Genomic DNA, 19,325 nt, shown 5'->3' on the forward strand with positions numbered 1-19,325 from the left:
GCACAGCAGGGCTCACAGGCCCCGGGGACACTCCCCGCAGCGCACCCTCTTCCCTCCGCACCTCCAGCACTGCTTCCTAAGGAGAGTGATCACCGGGCTCAGGCATGTGTGATCCCGGCCTCCATCAACTCCAAGCTGGGCTGGGGGTGGAGAAGGCCATTCAGAGCCAAAGCACAGCGCGGTGGCCAGGTGTCCGCTCCTGACAGCTGCCACTGGGGTTTCCCTGGGAAAAGCTGCAGCCTGGTTTCAACAGCGACACATCGGGGAGAAGGAGAGGTTCCTCAACCTGTCCACACCAAGTCTTGTCTTCTTTTTCCCATTCTTCAGTGCTGCCACTTTTCTCACTGGGGATTCAGTCCTGATTGTCTCCACGCACACCTTGCCTGATGCTCTAAATACACAAATAGTGGGTGAGCTTATAAAAGCAGTAGGTTGAATAGCAGTGGACTGATGGTACCTGGTTACTGTGAGAAAGAGGCCTGACAGCTATGGTCAGATGGTAGGTTTTGTGTGTGTGCGGGGGGAGGGGGATGCCTATACTAGTGATCAGTTACCTAAAGCAGTGATGAGCAAACTGTGGCTCTCGAGCCACATGTGGCATTTTGGCCACTTGAGTGTAGCTCTTCCACAAAATACCACAGCCTGGGTGAGTCTATTGTGAAGAAGTTTTAGTTTTAAAAATTTGGCTCTCAAAAGAAATTTCAATCGTTGTACTGTTGACATTTGGCTCTGTTAACTAATGAGTTTGCCGACCACTGAAATAAGAGGGCAGTTGGTCAGGAATTGTGAAGGGAGCTCTCTGACCAGGTAACTCAGAAAACATAAAAGCACCAATGCCACTTTCTGCTTGTTGAAACCACGAGCAAAATTCTCTTGGTTTCAAGATGTTCCAAAATGTATTGTTATGAGCAATTATCTTAATGGGACTGTACCCCCAACAGTGCACCAATCTGTGCTTTACAAGTGAATGTTGTCCATCTCCTATGGGCTTTCAATAGTCCTGGGTGGTGCCTTTACCTTCTATTGAATTCCTCTAGCAGATTCTCCACCATTACTAACGAGTATTCCCAACTCTCTTCTGTTTCCTAGAATTGATTCATCTTCAACAAATCCTTGGTTCTTTACTGAGAAAAATCCAGGTCATATCAGTTATCTATTACTGCATAACCACCCTCCTTCCCCCAATATTTAGCAGCTTAAAAACAAACAAACAAACAAATAAACAAACACACCACTTAGTTTGCTCATGATTCCATGGATTGGCTACTATTGAAATCTCCTTATTTCTTTAATTCTAGCCAAATGGAGCAACAATGTGTGACCTTCTTGGGTTATTGAGGGGTCGTCTCCCTGACTTGACAGGTGACCTTTGCCAAAGTAAATTCTGGGCAATGAAAAACCAAGAGATGAAGAATTGCCAAAGTTGATCCTACTTTTTTTTTTTTTTTGGGGGGGGGGGTGAGGGGGTGGAGTAAAAGAACAAGATACACATCTATGGGGAAAACTTTATAGGAAGAAAGTCTGATTTAAAGGATATCATTGTGGCTTCAAAATGGTATAGGGAAGCTGAGCATAGGTTGAAATGTCTCCAACATGTCACGTGGTTTGCACAGGCCAAGCCAAAGACACCAGGGCATCCTCCACAGGACACTTGAGTGACTGATAAACTATAGCAGGTGGGAGCCATGTGAGCAGGTGGAAATGGGACCACAGGACTGGAGGACTGAAATGCTTTATTTTCCTTTTTTTTCTACTGCACTGTTTGTTCTCACCAAGTACTTTGAATGAAGCGGGGCACTCGGGACTGTATCTCTCTAAATCTCATTGTAAATCACCTGGTATTCTTTTTTATATGTCTCTCTCCTCCCCACCCCCATCTACCCCCCTGCCACTTGATGAATTGTCTAATAGATTTCAATTCCGAGAGATCCCTTTCCTTGTGAAATTATTTATTTTTCTGCAAAGAGTATTGCTCCATGCCTCAAACGTCTGCAATTTCTCAACATTAGTTCCTCTTTGCTTCACAATATTGAGAATGTTTCTTTCAAGTTCTCCCTTTACAAGAAAATCTGAAAAGAGTAAAATGTCCTGTTTCTTTTCTTTTCTTTTTTTTTAAACTAAAGTGAATATGCCCTCAAGGAGGTAGGTATTGATCTGTTATCTTCTTTGTCCCTGCCATAATCTCACAGACACTGATAGAAAGTAAGGAATATCATAAAGATCTTATTTATTTCCCCTAAAGGGGAGATGAAAGGGAGTAGGATACTGAATATGTGTATGTGTAAGGTTTATATTATAATGGGTTTTGGAAATTATTTTTGCACTTAAATGTGAATATACATATGGGCCTTAAGCTGTAGGATACAGCTTCAAATAAAAATTTGAAAGGAATCCTGAATCCTTGGCCCATGAGTTTCCACAAGATTGTCTAATCAATCCCCTCTTCAATAAGAAGTAGAGAGTGTGATATGAGAAAAACTCTCTGGATGGCTCACCTGTCAGAATAGAATCCTGCACTGTATTTAAGAGCAGGAGCATAATCCCTGAAGTGTTGGAGTTTCAGATCTCGACTGAGATGAATATTGAATCTAAATTTCGATCAAATAGAAAACAAGCTCTCAATAGAATGTCTGATTTAGCAAACTGCTTCAGGTGGCACCAACAATTGCAAGTAGTTTGCCACAAAAATGCTGCCAGAAAGAAATGTCTGAAGAAAATCTGTTATTGTCTCCTTTCACTTAGAAAGTGTCTGTCTCTGAATTATATTGCCCCCATCACCCATCCGATGCTTTTTAAATATACAGTAAGCAAGTAATAAGTTTGATCGCATTATCTGCTAATATGTGAGTGCATCTTGTGTGTACCAGACTTTGGACTTTGACAGCATCTTCACATTTCTTAAGTTTAGAAGCTCTGAAAAACAAATGCATTTGCTTGTTATTTCTATGGACTATTAACAGGCATCATTAAACTACTCAGTGAAGTGTTCAAGTTCTGAAGATGCATAGATTTGAGCTACAAAAAATGTTGAGATCCCAGCTGGTGTTGCTCAGTGGGTTGGACATTGGATTGTGCACCAGGAGGTCACCAATCAATCCCCTGTCAAGGCACATGCCTGGTTTCAGGCTTCATCCCTAGTTAGGGGGCATTCGGGGGCAGCTGATCCATGTTTCTCTTTCATGGGTGCTTCTCTCTCTCTCCCTCTCCCTTTCTCTCTTTGAAATCAATGAGAACATATTTTGAAAATTAAAATCTTGAGAAACTATCATACCCTTCTAAGCCTGTTTCCTCATCCATGTGATGGGACAATGGATAGTACTAAAATTATGACATAGCTGTGAGAATTAGCTGGAATTATAAGTTTAGATAATTAATGACTGGCATGTTGTAAGCATTGGATTGATCAGGATGATTACAACTATTATTAGTCAACTAATAAACTCTAACATTACTAGATTATAATTGGATCAAGCTTAGAGTGAAGTATCTCTTCACCCCTAATCATTTAACAATAATAACGCAATAAAGCTGAATTTCCCTGATGTTAATCTATTGGACCAAAATAAATATTGAAAGCAGAAATAGCATACTGAACTTCCTATGAGGACGGCAAGCTATAATCGTTAAACAATAATGTGAAGTACACTTCCTGCTACCAGCCCCGGATTTTGATAGATGGGACCTGTGAAATTACAAGATATTGATTTAAGCAACACACACTCAATAGAGTCTCCCTTTATCTCCGGGTCTACATTACAGACTTTATAGATTTATGACTCCTGAATAACTCTGCTAGAAGTGGTGATTGGTCTATTGATGTCTCACTAGAGACAACAGCACAATGTTCCGGGGACTTGGATAAAATCATATACACACAAATATTACACCACAACTTTGTGTAACACAAAGTTGGAAGACATGGCCAATGCAAATCAAAATTCCAAATAACCCATCCACACTGTAGTAGTGGCATTTAAGAGAGGAGATATAAAGTCTAAATTTCTGATTCAAAAACAATCACTGAACAGATACAGGATGGCAGGAATAAGTTTGAGTCAAATTTCCCAAACAGAAATCTAGGAAATACTAAAGTTTTATCCAAGATGATAATGCAGCCCTCCTCCCACCCAAACTGCATATCATTGTTTTCCCTCCTTCCTCCCAATTTTGTACTAGAACATGTGCACCTAAATAAAAAAATGAATATTAATGCCAAAACTATTTGGCTCAGTGGCTAGAGCAGCTGTCTGGGGACTAAAAGGTCCCAGGTTTGATTCCAGTCATTGATTGCGGGCACACCTGGTAGAGGGTGTGCAGGAGGCAGCTGGTCGATGTTTCTAGCTCTGTATCCCTCTCTCTTCCTCTCTGTAAAAAATCAATAAAATATATTTTTTAAAGAAACAAATATTAATAATAAGCAAATAACTAAGTAGTTGAAGCATGCCAAAACACAAGGAGCAACCAGAAAGCAAGGATCTATTTTGATTCCTCTATTCTCTATCTTCTCTTAATGACATGGATCAGAAAATTTCCATGCTCTACCCTTATAGAATGATTACATAATTTTGTACACAAGGCAAGACTCAGATACAATTTGGTGCAGAACTGCTTCTGACTCCCTCCTTAATATCCTTTCCTCTTGGCATCTGATTTTGCCCCTAAATTGGCATCTGATTTTGCCCACCCTTAACTCTCACCTTGAAAAGACTTACATAACGTTAAGGAAATCCTAGAAGAATCCATGGCCATTATCTTAGGAGCTGATGTTTCAGAGAGAACCACACAAAAAAGATCAGTATGTGTATATATTGTTACAAAAATAGGGGCGCGTTTCCAAGACAGGCTTGTGAGTGGCCACAATCCCGCCCACGGCGTCCTCCCATTCTTGATCAAATAACGGCTGGGGAAACACTATTTTTAATTGAACGAGTGATTCATGTGTCTACAGTACAGAACATGCGGCCTGCAAATAACCAGCTGGCGGTTGCTCTCCAAGTGTGCGGGTGAGCATATCTGTCAACCCCGAGTGTCCTAGTCCTGAGATGGCACTGCATTGGCTTAGCTGTTCTTAAGCAAATTTCTAGACAACCATAATGCTTTGTTGTTGGGACCTTATATTTTAATCCTCTAAACGGCAATTTCTCAAGAAACAGATCATCTCATCAATGCAGCAACACTCTCACATTGGTTGGTTTCCAAGGAGATTGAAGAGAAGGTAGACTCGTTTTAAAATGAAGCTTGAGCTATAAAGAATAGAAAATGATACTGAGGAGGAAGTTGCCAATTAATTGCCTTCTCCACAGTGGCCCCTGTAAAAAGCGAGGCTGTCTGAATATATATTTTCAAAAGTCCTTTTAGATTGAACCATGAATCTCCTCTTTGCAAAAAGACACAACAACACACTGTTTTAAATGGGGTCCACCTGTTTAGAAGGAGGAATTCAAAATTGGACCAATAAGGAGTGAGATGAAGCTGCTACAAATTATGCAGCCATGTATCCTCAGGTGTGTGGCCTTGAACCAGCCATTGATCCTAGGGCACAATGGTCTGAGCCACACTGTTGGGGAAGACTCACAAAAAATAACTGAAGAATAAACCTTCTGCCCAGGCCAGTTGGGTAAATTGCCTCTGTGCTTTTCCATGACTTGCTTTGCCAGATGGAATACTTAGCACTCAAGACAGTGGCCTTGGACCAGCTTTTGGAGCAATGGGGTTTTTGAAAATGATTTACTTTTTCCCTCTTCAGATAGTTACCCTGGCACAGATGTCTTCTCTGAGTGATGAGCCCTAAGCCTTTCCAGCCCTAGTTCATGAACATAAAAATCTACCTGCTGTGATTTCTCTGCCTTTTTGTTTGGTTGTTTGGTTATTTTTTGGTTCCAAGAGATTACGTATAAAGTTTTGAATGAAGGGCACATTTTGGCCCCTTACATGTATAAACTCAAGACCTGCAGGTGGACTGTGACTGTGTTAAGCTGAAATACGTCTTCCCCTCCCACCTCTGTCCTTCTATGAGATTCCATCTTCAACAGTGTTAAAGGGGAGGGGGGAGAGAAAGGAATAGAAAGAAAGAAAAATTATAGCTGTCTTTCCCAAGAGTAAATAGGAAAGCTTAGATTGTGACCTTACTGAGGAGTATTTCCAAATGGACCAAACCCTAATTAGGATCGGCATTCTAACACGGAATAAGAACGATGGTAAGAGAAATGTTTCTGTTAAATTTCAGCTAAGGGAACAATGCAGGTGACATCTCAGGGGGTACCTAGTTCCTGTAAAAATAAACCTGCCTTTGGGGCAGAAACATTTCTGGAGAAACAGTGACATGCCATCAATGTAAATCTCTATAAAATTCCTGAAACTTTGCCCCCATTTCACAGAAAGGCAAACTGAGAATTATGAAGATCAAGAAACTTGCCCAAAAGTACTCTGTTGGTTTGTGAGAGACCAAGATTACCTACAGATTTCTTTACTCCAGAGCTCCACACGTTAGCATGACACACTCCCTCCATGTAAGTCATAGGTGGGAACCAGCCGTAGATGGTGCTTGGGTGAGGAGGAATGGTGGTAGTGATGCAGTCCCTGTTGTCACTGACAGATAGAATGTATAGATGATTCACCTGGCACAGGGCCCTCCCACGGGGAGCTACACTAACAGAGAAGATGACAATGATCACAGCACAACGTGATGTCACCAAATGAAACTCAGCCCCACTGGAGCCCATCACAGCAAAATGGAGCACAAGGAACCATGAAGTCACGTTTTACAGGTTTGGCAAGAGGGGGCAAGAAAGAGCGTGACAGTGAATTATGATTCATGATTTTACTTCTATCTGTCACACTGCCAGAGTTCCAAAGGACTCTACAAACATGGGATCTTTAAAGGAGCATAGAAGCATTAGTAATCTCTGTATTTGTGCACTGTATATTTAGGGTACCTATGCTTCAATTCAGAAGAGGTTCTACTAAAAAATGACTTTCTCAGAAAAAGTGTGTGAGTGTTAGTGTGTGTGTGGTCTTGCATCCATCACACAGAATAGAAATTGTGCTGGGAATCAGAATATCAGAGTTTTCACTCAACCTTGTGATTGTTGGCAAGTCACTGTTCTGTGTTGGTGGTCAGTTTCCTCATGTGCTAGAGCGATGGCCTCACACCTGTTTCCTCTTTTGCAAACTGCGAGTCTATAGAACATGATTATAAGAAATGACGGAGTGGTAATGCACTTAGTATGGTCTCTCTGTTGTAACATCACATCCATAGCCACCACTACTTATTTTTATTATAAATCCGATGAGCTACTTGGACCACCTGGCTCCTGAGCTTCTTTGTCTAGCTGCCCTCATCTTTGTCTTCATGCCATGGTCCCTTGGACCATTTAAAAAAAATCTATAGGTAGTTCTCTAATTGTATTCTTCAGAAGAAAGCCGTAGGTCTTGTTTGTCATTACTATCCCACCACAGTGAGTGAACAATATATGTTTTCTGTTCACTTGTTGACCTAGAACAGTGGTCGGCAAACTCATTGTCAACAGAGCCAAATATCAACAGCCCAATGATTGAAATTTCTGTTGAGAGCCAAAATGCTTAAATTTAAACTTCTTCTAATGCCACTTCTTCAAATAGACTCGCCCAGGCTGTGGTATTTTGTGGAAGAGCCACCCTCAAGGGACCAAAGAGCCTCATGTGGTTCGCAAACCAGTTTGCCGACCACGGACCTAAACATTTGCAAAAATGAACTTGTGTAACATTCTAGTCACTGGAGGAAAACATAACAAAAGGGACTTCTAAAACACTTCCTATTCACTGTACTCAGCTAAAATAGCTTCCCTATGGTATATTTTTGTGATTGAGATATTTATTGGGCACCACATTATATTTCAGTTCTAATTCGGATGCTTTGCCTGCTCTTAACATTGCTTAATGTGCTTGTATTCCCCCCCAATTAGATTAAAAGCCCCAGAAAAGCAGTTCAGTGCAATTCAATTCACCTAATAGCTATTGAATGCCTCCTTTGTAAAAGGGGTTAGAGCAAAGCACTAAATAAGACAAAAGAACCAAATGCATGAGCTTTGCTCACGGGGAGTTCAGCAGCTAGTCAGAGGAAGATAAAACTTTCACAATTAACAGTGACAGAAGTCAAGCCTTCTGTCACTTATTTTCTTGTACAATAAGTCATGAATAATTATTGATAAGTAAGAAATAATAAAATGAAATGTCAAGATACTGCAGCATAAATCCAGAGAGGGAGAATATAATCATGGCCAGAGGGACCTGGGAAATGCTTAGCTCAGATGATTAGAGCTAAGGTCTGATGAGTCTGAAGGAAAAGAACCCCGATAGGAAGAGTTCACCATTCACAATGGGGAACGGAGGTTATATGCAAGAAAATGGCATGCTCATTATGGCTAAGTATAACATTTATTGAGTCCATAAGCCAAGGAATTGGAATCCTGAAGGATATGCTGACTGAGAACTTCATTCTGTGATTAATGATGACTCCCTATAAGTTTTTGCAAATAGAAGGGAGATGATTCCCCACGGACCATGGACCAAAGACCTATTGTGATGGCTGATATTCACTGATAAAACTATGTCAAAGGACACAGCTGAATTTCCATTTCCAGTCCTCATTTCCAACGCGTTTTATGTAGGGACAAAAATGATAGAACAGGATAAATTCCCTTAAGACTTGCCCCAGGGTCAACCTTAAACTTCTCATAAGATGGGAATGTGTTATTAATACTTTCATGAGGGATGATTCTTATTAGGAGTGAATCGTTCCCTGTCAGCAGGTGGGCAAACCAGGTGACAAAAGAGGCGATGATTCATCTCATTTTGAACTCCCCCACTGGTGGATGGCAGCATTCACAAAAGAGAGAGGCAACTGGGTTGCCAACCCAGACATCTGCTGCACTGACAGCTCTCGATTATTCCAAATATAGGACAGTGTGATCTGATGGCTAAAAATGGGGAGGAACTGGGGAGGATTTCTGGGAGCACGTGGCAGGATGAATGTGGTCACCTGGATGTGTGGTTTTGTGGAAGATTATGTTTCCATCTCGTCATTCAGACACCCATCCAACAAGTGTTTAAGCTTCTTCTGTACAAGGTGTATTTTGTGAGACACTGTGGTGAATACGGGACAATTGTTATAAAAATCTTACCCTCTGGAATTTTATAGCCTAATAGTAAGGGAAAAAACATGTCTTTTTAGAAAGTGATATGCTTTTATTGGATTGATTCCTATTAATTTGATATTTCAGTCTTCAGTCCACAAAACAACCCTACCCCCACCCCCACCATCTTCTTTACCCTAATTGTCCATTTGGCCCCTGAGAGTGGAAAAATGAATTGACTTTTCCTATGCTTCGGAACAGATCAGGTTGGCCCGAGTTGCAGCTGTGGTTTAATTTGTGAATATGCAATTGAAAATAAGACACTTACTGGATTACAGCCCTGGCCATGCAGCATTGGCCAAAAAAATATGGGGGTCATACAGTAATTAGAGAAATGGTTGCAACTTCCAGAGGAGTGTCCTGGTTCTACCAAGTCAGGGATTTGCTGTGATTTGTTTTCAATACATCCTCAGCCTCTTTTCCAGATAAAGGCAACGTAATAGTCTTTTCAATTCTAAATGAGCTGAGAGTAATTCTATTCCTTCCTTCCTCCCTTCCCTCCCCTTTCTCCCTCCTTTCCTTCCTTCCTCCTTCTTTCCTTCCTTCCTTCTTTTTTCTTTCTTATTCTAGCTCTTCCTGTAGGGTGTTATTACACCCTAGTGCCTCCTCTGTGTTGGCTTTGGCTAACTGTCCATCACTACCACATCCTGAAATATCTGTCATTCTGAGCCCCATCTGATGCTCTCCACCCTAAATAATAAGGCAGCAATAGCAAATCCCTCACCGAGACTGGTCTCACTCCAGACTTTGACCTATGAAATTATAGTCACAGAAAGCTATCAGAGCACAAAGGGCGAATCTCTCAAACCAGGTGAGTAGATCCTGAAGCCAAGGTTTATATATGTAGCATCTCTACCCTTGGAAGCCTTCAAAAGAGAGTTTTAAGTATTTTTTAATTCCTTCTAGTCACTGAAAGGATTTCAAATGGCTTACAATAAGGATGTGGTAATACCTCAAAACAGGTGCATCACCTTCTTTGGCCTGGTTAAGCAATGTGTATATTCCAACAAGTGTGTGTTTTAACTCATCACAAAGAGACGCAATACATCTTCTCTCTAACCTTTACATTCATTGGAATCCAAGCAACATTCTGACAAGAACCATCACAGACAGAGAGACCACCCAAAGTGGAGAGGGAATAATACAACGTGTGTTTATGTTACTACCAATGTTTATGAAACAACCAAGTACCAAGCTCTTCACAAAGGAGTGTTTCTAGGCATCCAAGAGGCGTAGATTTAAGGGCATCTTTGGTGTTGCATCTGATTTTATTTGTTTGTTTAACTAAAGTTTACTGGAAAGAGAGAGGCGGAGGTTACAAGGAAAGACAGAGGAAATACACAGGAGAGGAAATTAATTTGAAGGTCAGATGGCATATCCCAGTTACCCTGCCACTTGTTTTAGCAGCTGATTCATGCTCCATACAGCAGGCTCTCTTCCACACAACAGTGAGCCATGAGACTGGACGAGCTCCCCGAATTGGCAGGGACAGATAAAGAGAAATCAACATAAACCTATAAAGATCTACTGTCATGCACTGAACATAGCTCACCTCGGACAATTACTCTAGTCTTGTTTTTCCTTCCTTTTTTATATAAAATATTGCTAGTTGAGATATCTGAACACACTTATCTTATGAATACTAATTTTTAATATTAAAATTATTGCACACTGTCCCTGCTATATTTTGCTAAACTAGACAAATATGGAAGACATTTCATTCAATCCCTTTGGTGATGCAATAAGCTCTGACAACAAAAGCAAATTAAATCACACATTTCCCAACATTACATCTACCTAGACCTACCTAACACTGGGATTTGGGTGGGAATAGGATTGTTGGGGAAGAGGAGAGATTATTCTGGGCTCATAGATCTAAAAAACTAGCACTTTTAAAAAATATGTTTTTAGTGATTATTAGATAGAAAAAGGAAGGGAGAGGGACAGAGAGATAGAAATATAAATGATGAAAGAGAATCATTGATTGGCTGTCCCCTGCGTACCCAACACTAGGGATCAAGCCCACAACCCAGGCATGTGCCCTGACCAGGAATCAAAGCATGACCTCCTGGTTCATAGGTCAATACTCAAACACTAAGCCACACCTGCAGGGCCAACCTAGTATTTTTCAAAGTAAACTGGAGGCAACTTATAATAAAAGTTCCAAATACTATAAAATGAAAATGGTTAAAATTAAAACACACACACACACACAAACACACACACACACACACACACACACACACACACACACACACACAACTATTTGGGGAATAATAAGGTGCTAAACTAACTTGTTTGGACCTGAATGCAACTGGAGATCATAGAGAACTGAGAAGGTTGGAGACTGGAGACCAGTTCTTATTCTAGAAGGATGAATACATTATGAATTGATCCAAGGATCAAGTTTATTTCATTAAATAATTTACCAGGATTGCTGTAATTGTTATTATTATGAAGTCCTGTGTCTTCAACAACATTTGCAGAGGCTGAAGAAAGAGGAATGTGGAGTGGGAAAAGTGGGAAATAGGACAAACTAACTAGAGTGAGAAGAGAATTTAGGACTCTCCTATGCCAAACTTGATTTTTATGTTCAATTTAAGTCAAGCTGGGTTAGAGAATCAGATGATAAATCACTTGTTTTTCACTCTTCTCCAAAAGCTCTGTGTCTATGATGCTATATATGTATGTGCCCTATTGCTTTGTTTTGGTTTGTTGTTTGGGTTTTTCCTTTTCCCACACCTCTGCACTAGGTAACCAATAGCATGTCTTACTTTGCTTGGCTCCCCAGCACTTAACAACATGGCAGTAGGTGTTCAATACCTGGGTTGGTGGGTACACTGGATAAAAGCTGGGTAATAGGCTCTGTCTACTTCTGAGATGGATTTAGATGTCTCAGGGTTTACATTTGCAAAAATTGCAATGATAACACGTTGCATCACATTTACAAACAACAGTCCAAGGAGAGCAGTTTGCTCCCATTCTATGAGCATATTGAAGGAGGATTTCTGTGGGGTGTTAAAGTAGAATGTCACAACTACCCATGTTAACCGTCAGCACAGTATTTTTATGTGCATACTAGCCTTATCTTATCAAAACATTGTTGCACTGACCTCACTTTCCTTATTTAGCAACACTTCTACAGTTGCTATTTCACAAATCAAAAGAGAAAAGCACTGCATGGCCTCATATCCCAGGTCCCACAGAAACGATTCCAAGCTAAAATACAATGGGAGGAAGATGGGGGGTGCGAGATTGGGAGGGAGGGCAGGGGTAGGGAGTCTAATGCGGACTCAGCTTCGTTCGAGGCATCATTCCTTCTTCCTTCCTCCCCTCCCTCCCTCCCCTCATCCCTCCACTCCTCCCTCATTACACATAACCTCACCTTTCTTTCTTTCGTTTCTTTCTTTTTTCTTTCTTTCTTTCTTTCTTTTCTTTCTTTTCTTCTTCTTTCTTATTGTTAACACTATTACAGATGTCCCCATCCTCCCCTTTACCCACCTCCAACCAGCCCCTGTCCCCTTTCCCTCTGGCCATCCCCACACTATTGTCTATGTCTATGGGTTACACATATATGTTACATTGGAGAATATATGTTTCCTTATATATGTGCTTACTATTTTTGGTGTATACCTAAAAAAAAGATGTGTATATTTTAAACTTGATGACAAAATTAATTTCCAGAATATTGAGGCCTGCCATACCCTCTTTATATTTTGCAGTATAATGATTTTCCATTATTCTACATGCTCCCCAATATGTGGAATTGGCAGGTTTACGTTTTTCCAATCTGCTGGTTGGTGTTTTAAATGTGATGTGCCAAAGGCCCACCAGTGGACAAACCCTCCTCCTAACACCGAGCCCCAGAATGCACCAGCTTGTGGCTTAGGGAATGATGTGGGCATTACAGCAGTAACAGGACTATGAAGTGTGATCAACAGTCTGCTTCTCTCCGATCTCTTTGGAGCAGTATTTTCAGCTAGATCCCAGGAAACCTGCTGTTTTCACTGGAGGATGCTTGTGTATGGCCATCGCTCACATTTCCTCCTCTGAGTTTATGAGAATGTTCAACACAACAAAGGCCAGAGTTCCTGTCCACAAAATAGATTATAATCTATCAGTGTGAGAAGGACAATGCAGCTGGTGGGGCCCAAGCTCGGGCCTTGCTCATAAACACTGTGTTGGCCATAGAACACTTGGGTCTGACAGCAAGGCCTGTTTATACAGCTCCTTCCAAAAATAAAATCAGAGGGAAAAGTCAGTACCTTCATAACGTCACCATTTCCCAAATGCAAAAACATAGTGATATTTTTGTTTTCGATTTGAGAAAGATCCCCATTGAGAAATAAGGTCCCAGATACTAAAGAAAGGAACTGGATCTTACCTGTGAGTCACAGAAAGGAATAAGGTTTCCGTGGACAAAGAGAAGCCACAGAAAACATTTCCTTAGATGTATTTAACTCTGGATCCCCCCATTTCAAGACCTCAGGTGCTTGAATATAAAAGCACACGAAGAAATCCAACATTAAATCTTAGTCCTCTTAACATGGACCTAACAAAACGTATAATTGACGTGGTTATAAGCACAGCCTTAAGACACAGTGCCATTGAATCCAACCTATTGAGCTCGTTAGTCCTACTTACTCATTGATCAATAAACTGACTTTTTCTCATGATGATTCTCTCAATACTAGAAAGAAATAAGTTCAGTCTTAAAAAAAAAAAGTCAATAGCTTTCAATGCCCCTAACCAAACTACTCTAGGTAGCTTTCTGTTTTTAATCTTCACTGATTCTTAGTTTGATTTTTCATTATGCAAGAAATGCATTTGCATTATTGTTTTTAATATACAAAAATAAAGAAAATAAAACACACCCAAAATATTTTACTATACCCAATCTCATTGTCTTCCACAGAGGCAATCACTATTTTTAGTGTGGCTTAGGTCTTTTCAATCTGTTTTCTGTACATTTATTTAGAAGTCCAGTACATGATTTGTATTTTTTTAATTGATTTCAGGGAGGAAGAAAGAGGGAGAGAGAAACAAAAACATCAATGATGAGAGAGAATCATTGATCAGCTGCTTCCTAACTCTACCCCTGGTTTACCCCCAACTGTTCCCCATTATCCAGCAACAAATAGTAGTAGCATTAAGAACAGAATGGGCTTTCCAGAATTCTACTTCAGAGCAACTGCCCCCATCCATTCTGATTGGTTGACAGGCATGACCGATATAATTTAGAATAGGATTCTTATATATAACCATCTAGCCTTCAGACAATTGGATCATGTTCTCTCTCAAGGTCCCTTTCACCTCCATCCCAATATCTTGTGTTACTCGGTAGGGGATTTATAAATCTAAATTACCATCAGGAGATGGATTCAAGCCAGATAAGTTGTTTAAAAAATAATGACCCAGTGATCCCAATTCTAGGAATATACCCCAAGAAATTAAAAATATCTGATTGATAAATACCACTCAGGAAGAATATATGCACTCCCATGTTCATAGCAGCACAGTTTATAATAGCAAAAATCTGGAAACAGCTCCAGTGCCCATCAATAGGTGAGTGGATAAAAAAGCTCTGGTACATTTACACCACAGAATACTATGCAGCTGTAAAAAAGGAGGATTTCTTACCCTTTGTGATAGCATGGAGGGACCTGCAGAGTATTATCCTAAGAGAATAAGTCAATCAGAGAAAGACAGGTGTCATATGAGCTCACTCATATATGGAATCTAATGAAGAAACTAAACTGATGAACAAAACAGATCCAGAGACATAGGCACATGAAACAGTCTGATGAATCTCAGAAGGAATGTGGGTGTTGGTGGGTGTGTGGGAAGACAATAACCAAAGAACTTACATGTATATACACATAACTCATGGACACAAACATTAGTGTGGTGAAGGCCTGGGGTAGGGGGCGGGGACAAGGCAGAAGGGATCAATGGGTAAAAAGGAGACATCTGAAATACTTTCAACAATAAAGATAAATTAAGAGAAAAAACCCCGAGTCATCATTTTATGTTTTATTTTTTTCATTTTTATCAGCAAGCCTAAAGAACAATCAATATATGGATCCTAATTTATCTGAATCCTAAACTTTACCATAATAGAGTCATACACGAGTGATCTTTATAGCTGGCAAGATTCCACTCTGCCTTAAATGTTGAACTATTGCGATTGTAATTTGAAATGTATGGTAAATATTCAAGCTGATCCATAAAGGTAACTGAAATAATGCCAGCAAGCATGGCTGAGCATCTGAACAGGCAAAGTATGTACCAAATGCCACATGATTAGGGTTCTCAATTTTTATTTTAATCAAGTGATAAGAGAAAAGGGAAAAGTAGGATTGACCTCTGGGTTTCCCAATAAATGTTTAACTAACAACAATTTCTCCTACATGTCCCATCCCTTACATAGGATATGAGGAAGAAGAGAATGGCTTCAATAGGCGCATGACCAGAAGCAGCCAGTATACTCCCATAGGGGTTAATTTGTTCATCTGTCTTTCCTCCAAGGCCAGGATTCTTTTCTGTAACTCAGAAAAGATAAATATTCCCAAAGAGATTGTGGAGGAGAAAGGCAAGTTGTTGCAATGGAGCAAACATTTTAACCATCTTGCAGCAAGGACTTCTGGGGACATCAAAAAAATATATATATATGCATGCATGTAAGCATAACCAATGAACACAGACACCAGGAGGGTGAGGCCATTCGGGAGGGGGGGCCCCCACAGTGGGGGTGGGAGTGTAAAGACACATATGTAATATTTTAATCAATAATAAAAAAATAAACATATACATGATATATATATATATATATATATATATATATATATATATATATACACACATACAAACACATAATGTAGGATCAGGATACATGTATGTTTTCTGAGGTTAGGAAAAACAGTGGGAACAAATGCCTGAGAATTGATGTTTTGGGCTAACTTGCTATCTTTCTCATACAGAAGAGAACTACCGTGGCAAATTTAAATGTATTCCTGTGCCCACATTACTATTTATTTACACTATATTTCATTTTTTTATCAATCTTTATTGTTCATATTATTACAAAGGTTCCTCATTTCTTCCCCCTTCCACCAGGTTCCCACCCCACCCTCCTCTCCCTCCCCACCCCCCATTGTCCTCATCCATAGGTGCACAGTTTATGGTCAGTCTCTTCCTCCCTCCCTTTTCCCGCCGAGAACAGTCAGTCCACTCCCCTCCCGTATCGCCGACTCTACTACAATGAACCGCTATTATTGTTCATCAGGTTTTTCAATCTCCTCTTTTTGTTGTTGTCTTTTTTGTTTTGTTTTTTTGTTTGTTTGTTTTATATTTCAGATTGCTCGTATAATGCCATTTTTAATGGGTCATTTATATCACATCTGGCTTGTGAGTTTACATGTCTACCCTCTCCCTTTCACAAAAAGAGCCATGGAAGAAACAAAATGATCAAAAACCAAAGTGCATGGAAGGGAGTCATGTGAATGTCTTATCTGTGCTCTCCCCAGGCGTGAGGACTTTCCCTTCCCTTCCCCGGCATGGCGGCCACACTTCCGGCTTTTGGTTTCTCCGTATTTCTCCCCAGTGTGGTAGAAACTCATGTCTTCTACTTTCGTAAGCTGCTTAGTGGCCCCTTCTGTGATATCAGACAGTCACATGCACAGAGAACTTTAACTCTGCCGCAGTCTAACCTCCTGCTGACAGTACATGGTACAGAATTGTTTCCAACGAATATTGATTAACAAACTCCCAGTTGTTATAGTTCTTCACTTTAAGCTTGAACTCAAATTATACACTAATGGGGGTGACCTTGGAAAGATACATGAACTAGTTCTTCCTCTGGAACAACACAGCATAACTGATTTTCTGACTTAATGTTAGGATTAAATGAGGGGTTTTTTTTTAGGTATAGAATCTAGCATAATGCCAAGTACATGGTAATACTTAGTTGTATCTAGTACTATTTTTCTTTTCCTAAAACAGCAATAAAGAGTGAAATTCCATTGCTCATTTAAAACTTTTAAAAGGAGGCAGAGAATTCAAATGTCAAGTTAAGAAATCATGTAGATATCAACTCTTACATTTTTGAGATGAGAAAATTGAGGCTCTAGACAACATCAATAGTGATGCTGATTTCTGGAATCTTTCAGCTACAACACAGCAAAATGATCCACTACGTCCTAATCACCATGGGGATCTCTAAGAAATGTTACAGTTCAGCCAGAGTAGCTCAATGCAACCTATGATATAGAAAGTCACAGTTGGGCTCTGTCTCCAGTAGAAGGTGTGCAGGAGGCAACCAATCAATGATTCTCTTTCATCATTGATGTTTCTGTCTCTCTCTCCCTCTCCCTTCCTCTCTGAAATAAATAAAAACTATATTTAAAAAAAAAAGAAATGTTTCATTCCAAATAGATATCCTAGGCTGCTTATGAAACTTTGATGTCATGTCTTCTCATAGCTATCCAGCCCTGGCCAGTAAGAACTAAAAGCAAGTTCATTTTAATTTTAGATAGAACAAGCAATATTTTTATAAAAACAAATCAAAATGTATATATTTATGCACTGAGTGGCCAGATTATTATACAGAGATCATACTAATTTGGCCACTCAGTGTATTGTCTCTGTATAAAGGCCCCTTCGTGAAGAATACATTGATCCACTTTGGGAATCTGAAAAAACCAATAGTCTTTCATCCAGTTAGCACATCCACTCACTGGTGGAGCAAACTGTATCCAATTGCCAGGATAGTCTAGAGATTGTTGTTTCCAAGATTAGTGATCCTCTAGCTAAGCTCTCTGAAGTTCCTCCCGGGTCTATTTAAGTGTCTGTAATTTTACCCCCTGTATCCTCCTTCTAAGCCAAGACTTTGGCTCGTAGATGACAAAAATAATTGTCTGTAGAGAGTATGCCACAGGCAACCCTCACGTCTCAGGAAGGACAAGGGCTCCGTCCATTTGAAGCTAATGTCTCGCTTTACATTCACTGTCTAAGATCACAGTGGGAGGGATTTAAAATAAACCTTGGGAAGAACTACCTGGTTCTGCTTATTTCTCACTGACAGTCTGGGCTGTTTGAGAGTTGCCCACTATCTCTCAGAAGATGGCTTGAGCACAGGTCTAAACGGAATCAAAAAAATGAAATGATGGTCTTTAGAGAGTTCTTCCATCTCTGTAATCTATTTTATCTAATTTTAGTTCTTATTTTTCCCCTTACCGTTAAAAAATAAAACATTGCTATGGGTTAACTTAATTATAATTGCTATGTGGAACACTGTGCAAAGGTATGCTCTAAGAGACTGCCATCTGAGTCCATTATGGCTATTTTAAATCTGTGGCTCTTTGAGAGGGGAATTCAAGACTTGTGTCTCTGATTGGGTGGGCACCCGGAGGCGAAGACAACATAGAAGATTCTTCACAAAAGAGCAAGAAGCATTCCTATTAATAAACTCTCAGAAAGCACTGACAGGACCTTAGGCATGTTAAACTAGGAGAGCTCTGGGAGTGGGTTGTTCTAGAAGTAAAAGGGAAATAGCTCCAAGCTTGCAACCAGAAGGAGCCTTGAGACCAGATAGATCTTCTATTTAAGGTGCTTTATTAAGAGCTAACTCATTCTTCTACTGACTGCCCCTTGCTTCTCCCCCCTCCGATTTCCTTTTCCTTATATAAGACAAAGCCTAAAGCTAAAGACGTGACATGAGAATCAGAAACACAAAAGCATATACATTATCCATACAATGTTTGCTCAAAAGTGATGTTTTTCCAAGTTTAACCCATCTTGTCTTTGCATGCGGATCAGCACAAGTTTCTCAAAGGCAGTAGTGACCTTCCCAGCTTCGGCATTGCCCATTCAAGGCAGTGTCATCTCAGGCCACCCATACTTATCTCCGGTCTAGTCTGGTTAACTGGCTGGCATGGTGGAACCAGTGGGAGAAAAGCAAAACTGAGAACTCACATTCCAGGCACAGCCAGTCTGAGTGATCTGCTCATACAGGTCTCTCACTTCATTCCAAAACCCCATGTTAACCCTAAGGGAACTAGAGAATTCTCTGTACCTCCAGGAACTATAATAACATGAAAATTAGTCCCTACCCTGGCAGCTTGAAAAGCCCATCCCTTTTTTTTTTTTTTTTTT

The sequence above is a fragment of the Pipistrellus kuhlii genome, unplaced genomic scaffold (assembly GCF_014108245.1).
Source record: "Pipistrellus kuhlii isolate mPipKuh1 unplaced genomic scaffold, mPipKuh1.p scaffold_m20_p_37, whole genome shotgun sequence".
NCBI classification, from domain to species: Eukaryota; Metazoa; Chordata; class Mammalia; order Chiroptera; family Vespertilionidae; genus Pipistrellus; species Pipistrellus kuhlii.